This window comes from Mastigoproctus giganteus, chromosome 11 (assembly GCF_048544385.1).
Source record: "Mastigoproctus giganteus isolate SK-2022 chromosome 11, ASM4854438v1, whole genome shotgun sequence".
NCBI lineage: Eukaryota > Metazoa > Arthropoda > Arachnida > Uropygi > Thelyphonidae > Mastigoproctus > Mastigoproctus giganteus.
In genome coordinates, this window is record NC_143585.1 from 104,619,679 (window position 1) to 104,643,695 (window position 24,017).

At 39.1% G+C, this 24,017-nt stretch overlaps 1 protein-coding gene across 1 annotated transcript in view; it reads right to left on the bottom strand.

Moving 5' to 3' along the window:
* Positions 1–24,017, bottom strand: part of LOC150078320 (uncharacterized) — a 296,643-nt gene that overhangs the window by 156,795 nt on the left and 115,831 nt on the right. The window lies entirely within an intron of this gene.

The following is a 24,017-nucleotide window of genomic DNA, read 5'->3' on the forward strand; positions in this document are numbered from 1 at the left end:
ATGTGTTTCCTAACTAACAGCATAACCCCCTGCTCCCTTACTATCCTATCTGTAATAAATAAATTTGATGAATTTGAAGTGCTGGTCAATATATCAAAGGCAGATATTGTTGGGATATCAGAGATGTTGTGTCACACAGATATTAGCATTAATAGAGGCATATGATGCAAGAAAGCAAGCTTATGTAGCATCAGCCAAAAAGAAAAGAAAAAAAAAAAAAAAATTCTCCCATTTCACCTCTATATTTGTTCCAAATGCCTGTCCAGCTCAGGCTTAAATTTATTTAGGCTATTAACTTCCACAACAAAAGATGGAGGTCTGTTCCACCAATCAACTACCCGCTAGCTAAAGGCAAATTTCCATACATCTATTCTACAACTGTCTTTCTTTAATTTGAAACTGTGCTTCCTCAGGTTCTTAATCTGAGCAAGAGGAAGAATCCCATCAGCATTCAGCTTGCTCAACCCATTCAAGGCCTTATACACCTCAATCAGATCACCTCACAGATGCCTACTCTCCGAGCAATGAAATTTGCAGAACTTAAGCCTTTCTTGGTAAGAGCGCCCTTTTGTTCACCTCACCAATCTTGTTGCCCTTCTTTGTACACATTCTAGCAACTCTATATCCTTCATAAAATGAGGCCTCCAGACCTGTACACAGTACTCCAGCTGTGGCCTGGCCATTGCCCTGTATAATAGGATAATCACCTCCTTGTCCCTGCTAGCAAAATTCCTATATATCATTGACAAGACTCCATGACCTGTTCTGGACTACTCTGTCTGCACTGCTCAGCAAACTTCAGCCCATCTGCACTGCTCAGCAAACTTCAGCCCGTCTGCACTGCTCAGCAAACTTCATATTTGACTGCACAGTTACCGCCGAGGTCTTTTTCACTTTCCACTTCCCTGAGTATAGTACCACACAGTTGGTACGTTTCTCTTCGGTTATTGCTACCCATATGCAGTACTTTGCATTTGTCAATGTTAAACTTTAGTTGCCACTTCTCAGCCCATTTTCCCAACTCATCTAGATCCAGTTGGAGTAGCATACTGTCTTTACTGTCATTAACAACCCTGCCAACCTTTGCATCATCTGAAAACTTGGACATTAAACCTGATATATCTTCATCAATATCATTGATAAATACAGAAAACAACAATGGCCCCAAAACAGATCTTTGGGGAATTCCACTAATAGCATTATTCTACAAAGAGCAATGTCCACTGATTACCACTCTCCGTCGTCTCCCACTCAACCATCCCTTTATCCATTGTAGCAACTTACCCTTAATGCCATACCTCTACAATTTGTACAGCGGGATTCCATGTGCAACAGTATCAAAAGCTTTCCTGAAATCCAAGTATATGATTTAACCCCAGGGGCTCACATCTGGTGAGTATGGGTTTGGCACACCCAGGGTCCTGAGCTGGATATCATCATTCTTCCCTTTCTTGGTGATTCCCTTTCACTCTCTCTCTCTCTCTCTCTCTCTCTCTCTCTCTCTCTCTCTCTCAGGGTAACTGGGGAATTTTTTTTTTTTTTGGCTGGTGCAGCATAAGCCTCAGGCTTCCTTGCACCATATAGCTAATAATAATAATAATAATAATAATATCAAAATTATTTTTGGCATTCAGTTCTTCTGTGACCACATCATAGAATCCAATCAAATTGGTCAGCCAAGACCTCCCTTTAACAAACCCTTGCTGTGTCTTAACTATAACTGCAGTCTTGTCTAGATGATCCTGCAATGCTTCTTTAACCAGTGATTCATTATTTTAAACCAACAGGTCTATAGTTATTTGTGTCACCTTTTGAACCCCCTTTGTGAATTGGTGATACATTTGCACACCTCCAGTCCATGGGGACCTCTTCTGAGTCCAAGAAAGCTATCATAATTATGGCTAAGGGTTTGCTTGCTTCCTTTAGATCCGATCCACCCCAGATGCCTTCCTTATGTTTAACTTCAACAATTTCTCCTTCACTTTGCTCTCAGTTATTAAAAAAATCACTCAGTTCCCTGTTAGAGTTTGATAAACTTCTGGCACTCCCATCATTGAATAACTCCTCATGTGTGAATGTAGATGCAGAATACTCAATCAGTTTATTAGTTACCTGATCATGATCATCAATAGGCAACCCATCTATGTTAAATGGTCCATTCTGATTCATCCCTTTCCTTCTAGGGTTTACATAAGTAAAGAACTGTTTGCTGTTTTTCTTTGCATCCTTTGCCAAAGATTTCTCGTTATCTGCCTTCGCCTGCCTAACCTCCTTTGTGACTTGATTACAGGCTAGTTTATATCTGCCATAAGCTTCTGTGTCACCTGATACTTTATATGCATCCATACATTTTTCTTCTCTGCCACGAGCCTCTTTAATTCATCTGGCATCCATTTAGGTCTAAACCTTGAACAGTATTTCTTAGTTGGAATGAAAAGCCTAGTAGCCTCCAAAATGAAGTCCCTTAAGGCTTCCCATTTAGAATTCAACGTTGGTAACATCATCAGTTCATCCCACTGTACAGAATTTAAAAACTGTCTGTGATGCCTGTAGTAACCTTTACGAAAGCAAAGGTGACTACAGGGAATATAAGAAATGCAGAATTTGAATTTGGAGAGTACAATGTGTAAAGAAAGGACAAAATGTGTTTATGTTTTGCAGCAGTCTCTGGGGGTTCCCCCATTAGCTGCTGTGGTATCTGTATGAGCCATGTGCCAATTCAAGCAATATGGTAAGTGTGGGTGCATAGGGTGGTGTGTTTGTTCTTTTGAGTGTTGTTTGTCGGCTCCTGGATTTTTGCAGGCATGGGGCATAGAACAAGTTTGTTCACTGCTCCTGTCTCCCATCCTTCGCCACATGGTCTTCCATTCCGTACTACTTAAAACTTTACCCCTCCCCTTCTCTCCCTGAAACCTCACTTCTCCCACTGACACAGAACCTTCTTTCACTTTTTTTGGGGGTGTACCCAAGGAGAGGCTGCTCTCCAGAGGAACCGCTTCCTGGGCATACTGTCAATGCAATGTGGACCCTGGCATGCCTCCACGTGGTTTTTCATGATATCCTGCAGCTCAGTGTTAGTCCAATCTATGATCCCGAAGGAGTATGTTAGCACTGGGACTGCACAGGTGTTTATGGCTTTAACTGTGTTCCCTTTCAGGAGGCTTCTGAGTACCTGATGGTATTTTTCAGTCAGGCAGTCCTTGATTTCCTTGTGTAACTGCTGAGCCAGCATCATCCTCAGGTATTAGTAGGTCTCTCCCTCTGTCATGGCTTTGATTTCTTTACCAATCTGCAGCTGGTAGTTTCGGTTGACTAATTTCCCCCAATGCAATCTGTAGGTCATTCATTTATCTAGACCAAATTTCATCCTGATATCTGAATTCTTCAGTGATGCAGAGTAGTTGCTTTTCGGTTGCCATGTAAAACTTGATATCATCCATGTACATCATATGGATTAGGGTGTACAGATTTTTCCTTCCTTCTTTGAGGTTATATTCATACTTGCTGCTGTTGAGTGCCAGACAGAACCACAGTGGGCTCAGGGCATCTTCCTGAAACATTCCTCTCCTGATGGCGATTTGTCTGGTTGTGATGTTCTCGACCTTAATGTTGGTACTCCATTTTGCCATGGTTGCTCCTAGGAAGTTTTTCACTATGGGATTGACTTTGTAGACGTTCAGCATCTCTATTAGCCAGCTATGAGACATTGAGTCGAAGGCCTTGCGGTAATCAATGTATGGCGTGTACAGATTGCGGTGCTTCTTGTAGGCTTGTGCTATATTGTTATTATTTTGTTTTTTTTAGAAGCATTAGCAACTAAGGCCATATTGCTCCGGGGATATGCGGTGGTCATTCCCTGACCTTTCTGCATCCTCCATATTTGGTGGGCATGGGCTCAAACCCCGCTCTAATCAAGAAGCGTGTGCTACGACACTGCTGCTCCTGTCCACCTGGCTACGGAGGTTGCGCTATATCTGCAGCATCTATGGTTAATTGCTCCTTGCATCCTTTGCTCATCTGCTTGCATACTTTCTGCTGTTTGGCCATTATGTTCTGGCTCTCCAAGTAGTCTGATATCTTCTTGGTTATGCAGCTGGTCAGGATCTTGTACATCATTGGGAGTCAGGTGATTGGCTTGTATTTCATCCAATTTCTTGTGTCTTGGTTTAGGCTTCAGATACACGATTCCTTGAGTAAGAAACTTTGGAATTATCTCTGGGTGCCTTATGATTAGGGTGAACTGCTCTGCTAGGTGCTTGTGTGTGCAAGTTCACTTGCACACACAAGCACCTAGCAGAGCAGTTGTGGACGCTATCTATTCCTGGGGTTCGCCAGTTGTGGGAGTTCCTGATTGACTGTTTTACTTCTTCCTCTCTGATCTCTTGTATCTCCCACTCTCTCATCTCTTGTATGTCCTTGGTTTTCTTCTGTTTCAGTTTTATTCAGGTGGCTCGGATGTTCTGTCTTACTTCACTGCTCTATATTTTGCCCCAGAACTTCTCAATTGTCTTCTGCATCTTCTCCAAGACTCCTGTAGAAGACTCTTTGGTCCTCATCGAAGATTCGGTTGTTTATTTTCCTCTGGAAGCTCTCTGTATTGGTATAATCTATTGCTGAGTGCAAGGAGGTTCTGCTTCAGCATGTCTAAGTATTCTTTTATTCTCTGATTTTTTGTCTCATGTTTGCTGTGGATGCGGTCTCTCTTGAGGATGCTCTTCACTTTTCTAATCAATTTCTTACTCCTGTTACCCCATCGGTACTGTGTCAATTGGCCCATCTTGACTCTTAATTCTTCTATCTTCTGCTGAAGTCTTCCTGCCCATCGTTTCTTCTGCTGCTTGTCTCTCATTTCTCTTCCATTAATCCTAATGGCTGCTATGGGAGCACAGTATACAGCTGTGTGGATGGCCACCAGTGTTGCACGATTGTTGTCGAGGTAATATGGTATTATTTGGCGATTGAGGTGGTCTGTTACTCTGCTTCGGTATCACATGGGTCTTTGTGGGATTCAAAGGAATGGAAAGAATTCCATTCCTTCAAATTCTATTAGGACCTTCTTCCATTTTCCACTTCAGTTGCTCTGGGCTGTATTTCTTATTGCTCTTCCTCCTCTGTTTCTGTGTTGTCCATATTCTTTGTAGTTGATCACTGATGTCTTGCTTGATTTTTTTCCAAGATTGCAGGAGCTATCAGGTTCTTTGTGATGATAGTCCTTGTCTGGTTCAGTTATTATTATTATTACTGTTAACAGTAGTAGTAGCAGCACATGATGTAAGAAAGCAAGCTTATAAAGCATGCATCAGCCAAAACTAAATAAATAAAACTTACACAACTCCCATCCTCTCCAATAATTTGTCTAGTTATTCCTTGAATTAATTCAAACTACCAACTTCGACAGCAACAGATGGAAGTTTGTTCCAACAATCAACAACTACATACTGGCTGAAGTCAAACTCCGCATATCAATCCTGCAACCATCTCTCCTCAATTTCAATTTATTCCTCCTCATGTATGTAGTCTGAGCAAGAAGAATGCCATCAGCATTGAGCTTGATCAATCCATTCAAAGCCTTAAACACCTCAATCAGATCACCTTCCAGGTGCATTCCAAACAAGGAATGTCTGGAATGCACCTGGAACTAAAGCATTTCTTGGTAAGACCACTATCATTCTGTTCACCAGTCTTATTACCTTTTTCTGCAGATACACAACAGACATACACCCTTCCTAAAATGAGGCCCCCTGACCAAAATGTATGCAGTACTCAAGATGCAGCTGAACCATTGCCTTGTACAATGAGAAAATCACTTCCTTATCCCTGCTAGCAAAGTTCCTGTATGTCATTAACAAAACCCCATGAAGTTCTCTGAGCAATGCAGGCAGGCTGCATTGCTCAGAGAACTTCATATCTGACTACACAATTACCACCTTTTTCATTGTACACTCCCATGAGTGTAGTACTACACAACTGGTAGGTTAATCTGAGATTACTGTTACCCATATGCTGCACTTGCATTTGTCAATGTTAAACTTCAACTGCCATTTCTCAGCCCATTTGCCTAACATTATTAGATCTTATTGCAGTAACTTACCCTGATTACTGTCATTAACAACCCTGCCAACCACTGTATCATCTTCAAACTTATACATTAAGCCTGATATACTTTCTTCAATATCATTAATAAATATAGAAAACAACAATAGGCCCAGCACTAAACTCTGGGGAACTCCACTAATAACATCAATTCACAAAGGGCAGTGTCCATTAATAACCACTCTCTGTCTTCTCCCATTCAACCATTCCTTTATCCAGAGCAGTAACTTGCCTTTATTACCACACTATTTTAATCTATACAACAGTTTTATGTACAGCAGTAAAAAACTCTTTCCTGAAATCCAAGTATATGATATCATAATTAAATTTTGCGTCCAGTTCCTTTGTTATTGCATCAGAGTATTCAATCAGATTGGTCAGATAAGACTGCCCCTTAACAAATCCATGCTGTGGCTGCAGTATGATTGCATTCCTGTCTAGATGGCCCTGCATTACTTCTTTAATCAGAGACTCCATTATTTTCCCCGGTGTAGAAGTTATGCTAACAGGTCTGTAATTACTTATGTCACCTTTTGTTTCCCCCTTTGTGAATTGGAGATAAATTTGCATATCTCCAGTCCATAGGGATCTAAATCTAAATCCCCTCTAAATCCAAAGATGCTCTCATGATTATGGCTTACTTCCTTTTCTGCCTCCTTTAATATAATTTGATAGATTCTCTCCACCCCAGGCACCTTTTTTTATGTCAAGATTCAATAATCTTCCACTTTCCTCTCAGCTACAACAAAATTGTTTAGCTTCCTTTAGATTTTGAGGAACTTATGGCATTCCCCTCCCTAAAGAATTCTTCATATATGAATAGAGATGCAAAATATCTCTTCAGTTCATCAGCGATCTGAACAGGATCATCACAGTTAAACCATCAATATCAAGTGGTCCAATGTGATTCAACCCATTGCTTTTACTGTTAATATAAGTAAATAAGCCTTTGCTGCTTTTCTTGCCATTCTTTGCCAGAGATTTCTGATAATCTGACTTACCTTGCCTGACCTCCTTTATGACTTGATTACAGACTAGTTTATATGTGCATAGGCTTCTGTATCACTTGATAATTTATATGAATCTAATGCAATTTTCTTCTCTGCCACAAGTCTCATTAGTTAATTTGATATCTACTTAGGCCTAAGCCTGGATCAGCATTTCTTATTTGGTATGAAAAGCCAACTAATGATTACTTTCCTAAATGCTTCCCTTTTAGAATTTGCTGTTGGTAACATCATCAGATGGTCTCAATGTATAGGATTTAAAAACTGTCTGAGACCATCGTAATCACCATAGGGTGATCACCAAGGTCATTAGTGAAAAACAAAGCAAAAGTAGGTTTCATTAGTGAAAGCAAAAGTCTATCCCTTTACCTTTCACAGTAGTTATGTCTTTAAGTAAATCTCACATCAGCAGACTATGATAACTGATAATGCCATCTAGAGGTTGATAATTGCCATCTAGAGGTTGTTTTACTTGCCGATTCTTAATGCATGAAGAATCACTACTGATAATCAGTTAAAAATACTGCTTCCTCTTGCCCACAGGCTGGGTGGAGAGAGAGAGAGAGAGTATATCACCAGAAACTTTGGCATGTCATTGCAATGCGCTTCCCTTTGAAGCCTTTTCAGTTGATTACAATCATTGACATTGGACATTTCCAATCTGGAATTTGAAGGCTCTTACAGTGGAAAGTTATTTAAGTCCATGTTTGCACCTTTTAGCCTGGGAGAGGGACTTTCTTCTCCCAGGTTAGCAGCCCCAACAAGAGGAGGTAGGAGTGGTGCCGACCAAGTGATCAGAATAGTTTGTTATTTGGTTTTTAGGAGCATTAGCAACTAAGGCCATATTGCTCTGGGGATATGCGGTGGTCATTCCCTGACCTTTCCACATTCTCCGTATTTGGTGGGCATGGGCTCAAATCCAGGTCTAATCAAGAAGCATGTGTGATGCACTGCTGCTCCTGAGGCGCCCTCAGAATAGGAGTGCAGTACATTGCTAGTAACGTTGCCAGTGGGGTTAGCAGGTACATTGCTAGCGGGTGAAGCAGTGATGTTCCAAGTGGGTAAAGCAGTGACGTTTCTAGCGGGTAAAGCAGCGATGTTACTAGGGTGTGAAGCAGTGACATTGCTAGCTTGAGAAGCATTAACATTGCAAGTGGTCAGCAGCAACGTTGTGAGCGGAGGAGGGTTTATGAAAGCACTAGTACTCACCCTAGGAAAAATGCTAGAAATTTCCACTGGAGAGATCACTTGGGAACTATTGCATGGCACTCGTTGCCGGGGCTAGTGAAATGTTCAGTCATTTTGGGGATGTAAGCATTAAACATTTAGAAAAGGAAAATAATAATAGGAGTGTGTTATAGGCCTAATGATTATAATGATTATAACAAATAGCTACACAGAGATATAGAGTGGGCCAGTAAATCAAAATATGTTATAATGGGAGATTTTATCTTTCCAGATATTGATTTGAACATGCATATTAGTCACTCACAAACTAATAAGAATTTTGTGGATTTATTGGATGACTGTTTTCTACAGCAGCATGTTAGAGAGGCAAGAGGAAGCAGTATTCTTTATTTGATTATCAGTAGTGATTCTTCATGCATTAAGAATCGGCAAGTAAAACAACCTCTAGATGGCAATTATGATAGTGTGCTGATGTGCGATTTACTTAAAGACATAACTACTGTGAAAGGTAAAGGGATAGACTTTTGCTTTCACTAATGAAACATACTTTTGCTTTGGTTTTCACTAATGACCTTGGTGATCACCTTAAGGTGATTACGGTGGTCTCTGACAGTTTTTAAATTCTATACATTGGGACCATTTGATGATGTTAGAAAGATATTTGGAATCCATCGCTGGAACACCAAAATGGTCAAAAAACTGCAATTTGGAGACCTCCCAATTGAACAGTCAAAACATTCCAAGTGGCTGCTCAAAATAATGACATTTGGTGGGCTGCCAGCATCTCTTACTCTTTACAACACCTTCAACTCCTCAAAAGATGTTATCAAAATTTCAGAGTGGGACCTACTTACAGTATCTGAAAAGGAATTAGTCCGGGAACTGAGCAATCGAAAAGCAATTGGTGCAAAACGCATAATGACCAAAAATATGGAAATCTCGTTCCAACTCGGTCCATCATTTTAACTTTCAGCACCCCAGATCTGCTATCCTCGGTAAAAGCTGACCCTCTGCTGCTGCTGCAACAGGATCTGGAAAGGTTGAGCAGATGGGCTGAGATGTGGCAAATGAAGTTTAATATTGACAAATGTAAAGTACTACATATGAGAAACAGCAACTCCAGAGCAACGTATCAACTCTGTGATACTGCACTGACAGTGGTAGAGAATGAAAAGGACCTGGGGGTAATTGTGCAGGCAGATATGAAGTTCTCTGAGCAGTGCAGACAGGCTGCAAGAGTAGCTCATGGTGTCTTATCAATGATATACAAGAATTTTTCTAGCAGGGATAGGGAGGTGATTATTTCCTTGTATAAAGCAATGGTCAGGCCGCACCTTGAGTACTGTATACAGGTCTGGAGGCCTCATTTCAAGAAGGATGTAGAGCTGCTGGAATGAGTACAGAGAAAGGCAACAAGATTAGTGAATAGAACAAAGGGTTGCTCTGATGAAGAAAGGCTTAAGTTTTGCAAATTACAGTGTCTGGAGAGTAGGCACCGGCGAGGTGATCTGATAGAGGTGTACAAAGCCTTGAATGGGTTGAGCATGCTCAATGCTGATGGGATACTGCCTCTCGCTCAGAATAATCACCTGAGAGGGCATAAATTCAAATTGAAGAAAGACAGATGTGCGGAAATTTGCCTTTAGCCAGCGGGTAATTGGATGGTGGAACAGACTTCCATCCCTTGTTGTGGAAGTTGATAGCCTATATAAATTTAAGGCTCAGCTGGACAGGTATTTCGAACAAACGGAGGGGTGAAGTGGAAGGTTTTTTTTTTTTTTTCCCGGCTGATGCTGCATAAGCTTGCTTTCTTGCATCATATGCCTCTATTAATGCTAATGCTAAGTGTTGAATCCAGCTTTACATTCCAAACCCCATTCATTGATTTAAATTTCAGAAATATGGACATTCCCAGCAGGCATGTAGAGGTAATGCTATTCGTCCTATTTGTGGTTCCCTGAAGCACACACAAACAGATTGTTCAGCCCCTACTTCCATTTGCCCCAACTGCAAAGGAAATCACCTAGCCTTCAATAAATCATGTGAAATGTGGAAAACAGGGAAGAAAATTCAAAAATACAAAATAGAACGTAAAATGACATACCCCCAAGGCATGCAGACAACTTATGTTGACAATGCCCAGTTATTCCTATGCATCTTACACTTGAAGCTATCAATCAACAGCAGCTCAAACAGAGCTAACTGGGTTAAAACTACACTATCAGACTCTGGAAAAGACACGCCTCAAACTAAAACCAGTGAAGCAACCGATACTCCAATCAGCATCCCAGCTGTCTCGCAGGACAATGATAAATTGAAAACTACTTAAGACAGCAAGAAAACTGAATCACCCACCAACAGTATGGAAGTAGATGTACACTCAGATTATGAGGAACCCATACTAGAACTTCATGCAAACAACACTATGGATACTGGATGCCCCATCTTTCCAAAAAAAGACCAGAAAAAATGCTCCTCAAACAAAATACAGTCACAAATCACCCTCAGCTAAACCTAAATGATGCATTACATTTTACAATGGAATTGCAGAGGCTTTCTTTGCAACACAGACAATGTTCTAGACATAATTAACTGATATTCTCCAATTGCCCTTTGTCTTCAAGAAACTTACCTAACCTCACATATTTCTCCTTTGATAAAGAACTATTGCCTTTATTGAAAAGATTGTAATACAGCTGATGCTGCCCATGTGCGGCACTCCTGATAAATTCAAAGATCCCAACTAAACATATCCTGCTTCACACTGTATTAAAAGCTATTGCTGTTCATATAACTCTCCATATTACAATAACACTTGTCTCAATCTACCTACCGCCAAACCATACTTACTCTTTAAAAGATCTTGATCTCTTCATATAGATCTCTCCACCTCTGTGTATATAATTAACTTCCCTTCCCACCAACCCCTTATGGAGCACTCCTAAATTAGATAGATGGGGTCAACTCATTGAAATCTATCTAGAGGCACAAAACTTCACCATCCTGAATACTGGTGCACATACACTCACATACAGCTCACAAATGGACACAGGCACAATATGGCCTTAGTAGCCCTTCTGCCATTAAATAACATATCAACCAACCAGCCAACAAATGGACACACCTCAGCAATAGATCTCTCAATTTGTTCTCCAGTACTGGTTCCGAACATAGAGTGGTACATTATAAATGATCTCATGGGCAGTGACCACTTCCCAATTGTTTGCAACTTTTTTATAGCACAGACTCAAACTCAACTCTGCAGGAATGGAAATTTGTCCGATAAAGCTGGGAAAAATATGGAGTCATCAATCTCTCTTGATGTGGAAAAAATCTAACTCCAGCCTATTATTGATAATGTGACAGATTACAATACATTGTGTCACATCTCCTAAAAGTGGCCAAAAACACAATACCATTATCAAATCCCCTGGGCCGAAAGCATTATAATTACTGGTGGAATGGGGAACGCACCAAAGCAAAGAAAGCAAAAAATAAAGCTTGGAATTTATTTCAGCAGTGTCCAACCACAGCCAATCTCATTAATTATTAGCATTAGTAGACGCATTTGATGCAAGAAAGCAAGCTTATGCAGCATCAGCCAAAAAAAAAAAAAAATAAATAAATAAAAAATAACCACTTCCACTTCACCCCTCTGTTCATTCGAAATACCTGTCCAGCTGAGCCTTAAACTTATTTAGGCTATCAACTTCCACGACAAGGGATGGAAGTCTGTTCCACCAACCAACCACCCGCTGGCTAAAGGCAAATTTCCGCACGTCTGTCCTACATCTGTCTTTCCTCAATTTGAATTTATGCCTCTCAGGTGATTATTCTGAGCAAGAGGAAGAATCCCATCAGCATTGAGCATGCTCAAACCATTCAAGGTTTTATACACCTCTATCAGATCACCTCGCTGGTGCCTAGTCTCCAGACACTGTAATTTGCAAAACTTAAGTCTTTCTTCATAAGAGCACCCCTTTGTTCCATTCACTAATCTTGTTGCCCTTCTCTGTACTCGTTCCAGCAGCTCTACATCCTTCTTGAAATGAGGCCTCCAGACCTGTACAGTACTCTAGGTGTGGCCTAACCATTGCCTTATACAAGAGAATAATCACCTCCTTATCCCTGCTAGAAAAATTCCTATATATCATTGACAATACACCATGAGCTACTCTTGCAGCCCTTCTGCACTGCTCAGAGAACTTCATATCTGCCTGCACAACCACCCCCAGGTCCCTATCATTCCCTACCACTGTCAGTGTAGTACCACAGAGTTGATACGCTGCTCTGGGGTTGCTGTTCCCCATATGTAGTACTTTACATTTGTCAATGTTAAACTTAATTTGCCACCTCTCAGCCCATCTGCTCAACCTTTCCAGATCCTGTTGCAGCAGCATAGTGTCAGTAGTGTCCTTGACAACCCTGCCAACCTTCGTATCATCTGCAAACTTGGACATTAAGCTTGATATACCATCATCAATATCATTTATAAATACAGAAAACAATAATGGACCCAATACTGAACCCTGAGGGACTCCACTAATAACATTAGTCCACGATGAGCAGTGTCCATTGATTACCACTCTCTGTCTTCTCCCCCTCAACCACCCCTTTATCCATAGCAGCAATTTGCCTCCAATGCCACACTGCTCCAATTTGTGCAGCAGTCTTCCATGTGCAACAGTATCAAAAGCCTTTCTAAGATCCAAGTATATAATATCAAAGTTATTCCCTGCATCCAGTTCTTTTGTGACTGCATCATAATATCCAATCAAATTGGTCAGGCAAGGCTTCCCCTTAACAAAACCATGCTGTGTCCGAGCTATAACTGAAGTCTTGTCTAGATGATCCTGCAGTGCTTCTTTAACCAGTGCCTCCATTAATTTTCCGGGAACAGAAGTTAAACTCACAGGTCTATAATTACTTGTGTCAGCCTTTGATCCTCCTTTCTGAATTGGGGTCACATTTGCACATCTCCAGTCCATGGGTACCTCCCCTGAGTCCAAGGAAGCTCTCATAATTATGGCTAAGGGTTTGCTTACTTCCTTTGCTGCCTCCTTTAATATAACTGGATAGATCCCATCCACCCCAGGTGCCTTTCTTGTCTTTATCTTCAACAATTTCTCCTCCACTTTACTCTCAGTTATTACAAGATTCTCTAGCTTACTGCCAGAGTTGAATACACCTGTGGCATTCCCCTCACTGAATAACTCCTCATGTGTGAAAGTCGATGCAAAATATTAATTTAGTTTCTTAGCTACCTGAGCAGGATCATCAACAGTTGACCCATCGATATCAAGTGGACAAATCTGATTCATCCCCTTCCTTCTAGAGTTTACATAAGTAAAGAACTCTTTGCTGTTTTTCTTTGCATCCCTTGCCAAAGATTTCTCGTAATCTGCCTTTGCCTGCCTAACTACTTTGTAACTTGGTTCCAGATCAACTTGTATCTATCATAGGCTGCTGTGTCACGTGTTAATTTGTATGTATCCCATGCATTTTTTTCTCTGCCATATGTCTCATTAGTTCAGCTGACATCCATTTAGGCCTAAACCTTGAACAATATTTCTTAGTTGGTATGTAAAGCACATCATCAGTTGGTCCCACTGTATAGAATTTAAATACTGTCTCAGTCCATCCTAGTCGCCTTTACGAAAGCAATAACCCTTCCCTTTACCCCTAATGGTAGTTACCTCTTTGAGGAAATCCCACTTCAGCACACTGTGATCACTGCCACCTTGTGGTTCATTTATCTGCAGATTCTTAATGATTGAAGAATCACTACTGATAATCAAATCAAGAGTATTACTCCCTCTATTTGCTTTCCGAACATGCTGATGTAGAAAACAATCATCCAATAAATCCACAAAAGCCTTGCTAGTGTGTGAGTGACCAGCCCCCAAATTCCAGTCAATATCTGGGAAATTAAAATCCCCCATTATAAGACTCTGATTTACTGGCCCACTCTATTTCCCTGTACAGTTTCTTATAATACTCATCAGAGTCATTAGGCCTATAGCACACTCCTACTCTCAATTTTTATCTCCCAATGCTTATGTCACACCAAACTGACTCGACACTGCACTGTCCAGCGATGTCGACTGGCTTCACTTCCTTGGATTTTATGTATTTATTAACTAATAGCATAACCCCCTCCTCCCTTCCTATCCAGTCTATCCTTTCTGTAGACACTGTACTCCCCAAATTCCAGTTCTGCATTCCTTATATCTGTGTGACACCACGTCTCTTAAATCCCAACAATATCTCCCTTTGATGTTTTGAGCAATACCTCAAATTCATCAATTTTATTTACTAAACTCCTAGCATTGGTGTACACGCAAGTATACATGCACCTGTTCTTTTTCTTGGCTACCCTAACACAACCCATGTGTTTACTTGTACCCCAATGATTCCCAGCAGTCTCTGAAATATCCTGCATCTTATTTTCCAGGCTGCTGCTCATTCCAATAGAAGCAGTGCAATCACTTTCACCTCTGCCAATGACTACTGTTAATCTATTAGTCCTTGTATCCCCCCAATCTAGCAGTTTTCCGACCCACCTAATACTGCCTCGATAGCATCAGCAAACATTCTTGCACCCTTTCTATTTAAGTGTATCCCATCCCTGTAGAAGCAGTCTCTCCTGTTAACAAGTACAGACCAGTCTGAAAAAGATTCTACCCCTTGAGCCTTGCACAATCTTTCCAGGGCCGAATTGATCAACAGGGCTCTCATCATATAGTTATCATGTTTGGGCAGAATTGCAGACACTTTCAAATTCAACCCTAATTCACAGCTTTTTTTCAACAGTGACCTGTACTTGTTAAGTAATTCCGCCGGTCTCCTACTCTTAATATCATTAGTACCAACATGTACAACTATATCACCTTTTGTGCCCCTAAAAGATGATATCCGCTCTACAACGTCATCAACCTTTGCCCCTGGCAGACATACCTTGGTCCTGTTCCACCTATCCTTTTTACAAAGCATGTTTCCCGTTTCCCTGACAATAGAGTCATCAACAACTACTAGTTCCTTTGGGACCAGCGCATTCTGCCTTGGGGGCTGCCGCTGTGTTGCGTGATGACCAAGTGACCATTATAAGAAGTTAAAGGCAAAAGCACGTTTCATATAAAGGCAATTCAAGAAAGAATCCTGGACCTGTTTTGTATCAAGCATTAACAAGAACACTTCCAAAATAATATGGAAAAAAATTAGACAGCTTTCTGGTAAGTTTCCTACCATACCTTCTCCAATCCTCTGTTGGACTGGGCAAGATTTATCTTGTCCTTTAGATATAGCTAATGCTTTGGGCAATACTTTTGCTGAAAGTATTGGGTAATACTTTTGGGCAATACTATTAACTGTCAAACTGCCTTCCTTCTGCCATATGGCAAACCTCTGCAATATTCTGAATTCTTGCATGCCATTAGAGTAGCCCAAAATGGTGCTGCCGGGATCTATTATGTCATGCTACATCTCGATGACAAAGCTTTGTGACTCCTCCTGGTCTTTTACAACTATATTTTTTTAGAAAATGTTTATCCAACTTCTTGCAATCATTCTACTGTTTTGGCATTCCTAAAGCCTGAAAAGGATCTAATGAACCCCCATAGCTATAGACCAATATCTCTCTCAAGCTGTTTCAGCCAAATTCTTGAAAGAATTGTCCACAATAGACTCATCTGGATCATTGAGTCAGAACAGCTAATAAGCCATAGTCGATATGGCTTTCGTCAAAACAGATCGTGCTTTGATCTTATGGTTAAGGCTGAATTTGCCATTTGTAATGCCTTTGTTAAATACAGACATCTAGTAATAGTTTCAGCAGATATAGAGAAGGCTTTTGACACAACTTGGCGACATGGCATATGTTGAGATCTTTACTCTCTTGGTCTATGGGGCAACCTTCCTATATTTTTGAAGAATTTTCTACATACTAGATCATTTCGAGTTCAATATCAGCATGCCCTTTCTGCAACATTCATTCAGGAATGTGTTTCACAGGGATCAGTACTGAGTGCCACTTATTTTTCTCTTAGAATAGATTCCATCACTAAACAACTTCCAAATACAGTTGGGATGTACTTTTATGCAGATGACCTTTCCATCTCCTGTCATTCCCAAAACATGAGATCTATTGAACGACAGCTTCAGATATCACTTAATAAAATACAGCAATGGGCCAGCCTTAACAGCTATCGACTCTCGCAACAGAAAACATTTGCTATCCATTTTTGTAAACAATGCATCCAGATACTGAAATTCAAATCTCTAATATCTTCATTCCAGTCACAAATTTCTAGGATTAATCCTGGACAACAAATTAAACTTCTTAGATCATATTAAAAATATTAAAAATGTTTGTACAGTAAACCCCCGCTATGACAAAATTGCGAGCGTGGATGTTTCTCGCTAATCCTTGTTCAGTATGTGTTATGCGCTTGTCATGGAAGGTTTCGTCGTTCGCTTTTAATTTATATGCTTATATATTGAATAAATTTATCAATTTATAAATTGATATGCTTACAAAAGTGATAAATCTACCGTTTTGCAGTGCAAAACAGACTTTTTCTAGTATGTTAAGAAGAAAGTGACTTTAATGTGGACAAGTTCTTTCTAACCCGTACAACAATATGGCTACAAATAACAAGGGAAATGTGAAAAGATCAAAGAAGGTGATGACATTAGCGAATAAAATTGAGTTATTAGATAAAATTTTTAATGGTGAAAGTGTCTCCTCAGTGGCAAAACATTATAAAATCAACGAGCCAACAGTACGATCAATCAAGAAATCGGAAGAAAAATTTGCCGTAGTGTCTGTGAAAATGCACCAATTACTTCAAAAATTTGCTCTGTAACTCGTGATGTTAAATTAGAAAAAATGGAAAAAGCTTTAAATCTGTGGATAGAAGACCGAACTCAAAATAAAATTCCATTAAGTTCACTCATCATTCGTGAAAAGGCAAACTCCTTTATCAACACTTTAGCGAAACTGGTGATAGCACTGGCGGGATAAGTTTTTTAGCTAGCAAAGGCACTGGTTTGAAAGATTTGTTTGAAATTTCTAATAAATATTACATTTAATATTAAATTGTTTCTTATTTTCATTTCGATGCCATATGCTTGCAGTTCACTATGTACTGTCTATGAACATAGGCATATTATGAAGGTACATATAATACATACATAGACAAAATTTTAGACTAGTTTTTCTTATATACTGTATTTCATACTTTGGAACGGAACCCCTTTATTACTATGGGAGCCATAACTCAGTATTCACGTTTTCGGTATTCGCGGCATTTCTCAGGAACATAACCCCCGCGAATAGCGGGGGGTGTACTGTACTTGCTGTCTAAAAAAAAGTTAAACATACTCAGGGCTTTATCCACCCAAACATGGGGTGCAGATCGTACCTCCCCACTTTGGTTATATAAGGCATTAATCAGAGCCCATCTTGATTATGGAGTTCCCATCTATGATTCTGCAAGAATGAGTGCATTACACTGGCTTGATACAATTCAACACAGTAGTTTGAGGATTGACTTGGTGCATTCAGAACATCACCAGCACATAGCCTCTACATTGATACTTATAAGCCCCCACTAACTTTAAGTAGGAAAACACTGTTATTGAAGTATGTTGTCAAGATAGAGTTGTGCGTTGCACCCCATTCAGCATACCTATTCAATCCACCATTAGGAAACCTCTACAGAAATACACCTAGCATAGTAAAACCAGCTGGTCTTCACCCTCTTGAACCAGTGTAGGTTCCATCCATTCCGTACAACAGGTAGCAACTTACACTCAATTACTATGGATTCTCTTCCTATTCCGACCTGTGACACTTACTCTACCAATAGGGAAAATAATATTTTGCAAGCATCAAATGTCAAACAAATTCATGCAATTCACACTTAAAGATATATTGATTTTTATCCAATTTATACAGATGGCTTTAAATCTAATTCAAACATTGGAGCAGTCGCAGTGTTTCTGAATACCATTATTTCAGCATTCCTACTATCTGAATTCAATATCTTCTCAACTGAAATATATGCAATTAAACAAAAAATCTCTGTTCTGACTATTCTTTAAAATCTGTTATTAACACTCATTCCCTCAGCTCAGTCATGGCATTATGTAATTCCTCAGATAAAGTTCATCCTGTTCTAGATGAAATTAGAAGGTTATTACTGCAGATTTAAGAATGCCATAAACTGGTCACCTTTTGTTGGATTCCAGCACATTCTGGTATTTTGGGTAATGAGCTGGTCGATAAAGCTGAAAAAAATCCAACCAGCTTAGATTTAATCAATATCCCTGTTCCAGCATCAGACTATGCACTAATCATTTATGCTGCATGCCTATCAGAATGGAGAACACTGTGTCACTCTTAAACTAATAGTAAATTCTTTCAGTTTAAACAGGATCCGAAAATTTGGTGCTCCAATGTCCGTACATCAAGACGAAGAAGTAGTCCTTTCATGGACAAGAATAGGTCATACTCACCAACATTCACCTGACCAACATTCATTTACTCACAGGAAATGATCCACACAGTGTCCAACTGTTTTATAAATCTGACTGTTAAACACATTCTCATTGACTGCCCCTACTATAAACAAGACATAACTTCAACCCTGCTACCACTGGTTAATCTTCATAAACCAATAACTCTAGAGAATGTCATTAGTGACAAGGCCAATATTTCTGAATTTTTTAACTTCCTCAAGCAAACTAGAGTTTTTAATTTTTTCTGATTAAAGACTTTTCTGAATTTATGAGATTTTCTCATTTCTTTATATAATAATAATGAATGGGTGCAGTATAGCCATAGTAGATTATGCACCATCAAACCCCCACAATATCAAGAACAATTCACTAGTCCCCCATGCCGACTGGCTGCACTACCTTAGATTTAAAATGCTTCTTAACTAAGAGCATAATAACTCCTATCTTGTCTTTTCTGTACACATTGTACTCCCCATAGTCACATTCTGCATCAGTTATGTCTGGGTGACACTATATCTTCATTCAATAATCTCCACAATGTCTACATAAATATTTTCATATTTTATGTAAAGGATATAAATAAAGGTAAAAAAAATTAGATTGTATATATACTGAGGAGTTGAATTTGTTAAGGGGTCACTGAAAGAAAGGTGAATGAGAGAAAGGGGAACCAAAATGTTGGACGATCTGATATGAGCTGATCAGTATTGTTAGCTCGAGGAGATATCGAGGTGTGACTGAGTTTTAATACTTTTTTACTTTTATAATAATTGTTAATACTTTTCTCTCTTTTTTTTTTTTTTTTTTTTTTTCAGTCACACTGAAAAAAAAAAAAAAAAAAAGAGAGAAAAGTATTAAAAACATAAAATATAAACATGAAACAATATCATTCATACAAGAACTTAGCTAGCAGGAATAAGGAGGCGATTATCCCATTGCACAAGCAATAGTTATGTTGCATCTTGAATACAGTCGGTCCTCGTATAACACGTGTTTACATTACACGAATTCAATCATACACGATTTATAAATAGGGGAACATTATCTTATATAACACGAACCGAATTCGCTTATGCACGATTCGCCTTTGTTTTTACAAGAAATGGTAGTCGAACGCGGAATCACCCGAACCGAACGCAACACGATAGGAATGAAGAAGATTCTGAAAATGTATTTATGTGTTTTATATCAGTGAAGGGGAAACACAATTCACCATAATAACGTAAAAACCAACACAATTCCAGCTATCGATATAATCGCAAATGCAATTAGATGGAGTTTACTACCAGTTTATAACAGATTCCACTAGCAGAAACGAAATTGGAAATTGTTTTTATTGTTTTATGGTATTATGAATCAACAGGGCTTACCTTTATTTTTGATATAGGAAGCTTCTTATTATCTTTCTTATTCTTATTCTTATTATCTTATTCTTATTCTTATTATCTTATTCTTATTATCTTCTTTTTGATATAGTAGCTTCCTATATCAAAAATAAAGGTAAGCCCTGTTGATTCATAATATAATAGAATATAGGAAATATCGAGCACATAATAGCTCTCTAGTATTCAAATGTTTTATGGTAGTAACCCCCAGAAATGTGCTTTAGTAAAATGTGGGGTGTTAATAGTGTATCTCGGCCTTTACGGTGTTGTTTATTCAGTTGCTATACGCGCGCAGCTTTGTTTATGTGTATTATGCGTGCCTCCTCGTTTTGTAATTGCGCTTTATTCCCTAAAAATTAGTAAAATACTTAAAAGGTGTGAAAAGGAAGCGTCCTGGCGAAGACACTGCAGATTCAGAGAGAGAAAAAAAAAAGCAATATCGATAAACAGAGGCGGACTGGGTCAAAAATTCTTACCCGGGAAAATTTATAGTGGCCTCATACTACGGTTTATGGCCAAAATCACACCGGCCTCTGGCCCACTGGGATTTCCCAGGTAAGGCTTATGGCCAGTCCGCCTCTGTCGATAGAGAAAAAAATATGAAATTGTGAAACGCTTTGAGCGAAATGAAAGACCATGTGATATTGCACATGCTACAGACCTAAATGAGGCAACGCCGAGAATTACAAAGAATGCGGAGAAAATAAAAACAACTTTCATAGCGGGAACAACTCAAAGTGTAATTAAAATCCATTAGATTAAGACACAAGAATTGGAAGAGATGGAACGGCTGTTTGGATAGAAAATCAAACAAAAAACAAGTTTGCTTACGATAGAAGCAGAAGTATTAGCAATATTTTATTACGTAATAGTCGTAATAAAATACGACTATTACATAATAAATTTTTATTACGACTTACGTATTATAATTTATACTTACATATTATAATATACGTAAGTATTTTATTACGACTATTTTATTTAATATAATAATTTTTTTATGAATAAAATACGTATTTTATTCGTAAAAAATACTTTTTAGTATTAAAAAAATACTAAAAATACTTTATACTTTATTATATTATAATAAAAAAATATATTATATTTTTTTATTATGTATTTTAATTGTTATAAAATACGTAAGTATTTTAAAACGATTAAAATTACCCGATTATTTATTGTGTTTGGTAATGTTTTGGTTCCAAATGTGTGTTCAATCTTGGGTGGTCGGCACCTAACCCCACTTTTCCCAATAGGGCCTGCTGTTTATATTGCACGATTTTGCATTGCACGAGGGTTTCTAGGAACACAACTATTGTGCTATACGAGGACAGACTGTACTGCACACAGGTCCGGAAGCCTCATTTTAGGAAGTATATAGATTCGCTTGAACAGGTGCAGAGAAGGATAACAAGATTGGTGAAAGGAATGAAAGTGTGGTCTTACTAAAAAAAGCTTCAGTTCTGAAAATTTTCGATGTCTAGAGACTAGGCACTTGCGAGGTGATCTAGTTTTGAATAAATTCAAAGGATAACTAGACAAATTCAAGGGGATGGGAATTGTGAGATTTTTTTTTCCTTTTTTCTTTTTGGCAGATGCCGAGTGGTCAGGAGCGGGAGTGCAGTAGCACACGCTCTTTGAGTAGACCGGGGTTCAAGCCCCTGACTGCTGAATATGGTCGATCTGCCAACCCGCAGAGGACCAGCGTGGCAGATTATGGTCCATTTCCCTCATCATGAATTGTTGAGGAGGCTTCCATCCTGCAGTGGGTTGATAATGGCTGCACTTTACCCTTTTTATAAGCTTGCTTTCTTGCATCATATGTCACTACTAATAAAATTATTAAGTGGATGAAAATTCATCATTATGCATGCTTGCTTATTTTTCCTTGGAAAATATACAGTAAATAAGTGTATTATACATATACGAGGTGTGGCAATAAAGTTTCCGGTCTGGTGCAATAAAAAAGGACAAAATGTGAAGAAGCTCAAAAATGGTTTTATTTTTATTCAAAATAATCACAACCTGATTGAATGCACTTATCACACTATTCTAAAAGTTTCTGAATAAAGTCAGCAAAGGCATCCAAGAGATGATGTTCAGTCCAGTGGTTACGTTTCTCTTTATGTCCGGTCTCAACACCTTGAAAGTGAAAATTGCCCTCAGAGGGCAATTTTCACTTTGGGAAAGAGGAAGAAGTCTCTGCTGATGCTACATCAGGAAAGTAGGGTGAATGGTTGATCTGTACAATGGCATGTTTTGCCAGAAATGTCTTAATAAGGGTGGAATGAGTAGAGGCATTGTCATGCAACAACAACCGGTTGTCTTCCTTTTGAAATTGTACAAACCTGGGAAATGTGTTCCAATGCACCTGTACATAGAATACAGCATTGACTATCTCACCTTCAGGTACCAATTCCTTGTGACTCACATCCTGTTTGTCAAAAAACATGTCGTATCACCATGATACTGACCTTCATACTAAACTTCTGTAAACAAAACCTTCTGGGTGTTGGTGATGATTTAAGTCCACTGCATGCTCTGCTGCTTTTTCTCTAGGTTGTACTGAAACACTCAAAACTCATCTCCAATGACAATACAGTCAAAGAAATCAGGATTGTCTTAACAAGTCTGGACAGTCTTTGCATAGACTTTGTTGCTTCTTATCATCTGTTGCTTCTTATCATTCTTTGTTGCTTCTTATCATCTGTGAGGCTGCACATTACATGTTGCACAGACCTTCCTCTTCCCTAAATCTTCATGCAGAATTTGGCAAATCAATCCTTATTCATATCCAACTCATCATTCTGAAGGTCAAATGATGACCTCTTGCCACAATTTTCCAGAGTAATGTATCAACTCTGTGGTACCACACTGACAGTGGTAGAGAATGAAAAGGACCTGGGGATAATTGTGCAGGCAGATATGAAGTTTTCTGAGCAGTGCAGACGGTCTGCAAGAGTAACTCATGGTGTCTTGTCAATGAAATACAGGAATTTTTCTAGCAGGGATAAGGAGGTGATTATTCCCTTGTATAAGGCAATGGTCAGGCCACACCTTGAGTACTGTATACAGGTCTGGAGGCCTCATTTGAAGAAGGATGTAGAGCTGTTGGAACGAGTACAGAGAAGGGCAACAAGATTAGTGAACAGAACAAAGGGTTGCTCTGATGAAGAAAGGCTTAAGTTTTGCAAATTACAGTGTCTGGAGACTAGGCACCTGCGAGGTGATCTGATTGAGGTGTATAAAGCCTTGAATGGTTTGAGCATGCTCAATGCTGATGGGATTCCTCCTCTTGCTCAGAATAATCACCTGAGATGGCATAAATTTAAATTGAGGAAAGATGGTTGTAGGATAGACGTGTGGAAGTTTTCCTTTAGCCAGCGGGTGATTGATTGCTGGAACAAACTTCCATCTGTTGTTGTAGAAGTTGATAGCTTAAATAGATTCAAGGCAGAACTGGACAAACATTTGGAGCGAGGGGATGGGTGAAATAAGGGATTTTTTTTTGGCTGATGCTATATAAGCTTGCTTTCTTGCATCATGTGCCCTTGCTAATGCTAAATGCTAATACTAATTTTTGCAACTCTGTCCTCATTTTGAGTGGCTGGCAGATGTGCACACCTTGGGTAATTGCAAACATCCTCACATCCATCTTTGAACCACTTATACTGTTCAAACACAGTGGTACAAAAACTTAACTCTTCATCATCAAAAATAATTTTTAACATTCCATACATTTCTGTTGCAGATTTTCCTAGTTTAAAGCAAAATTTAATACTCATTCATTGATCCATTGAAAAATTGTGACACAGAATGTTAT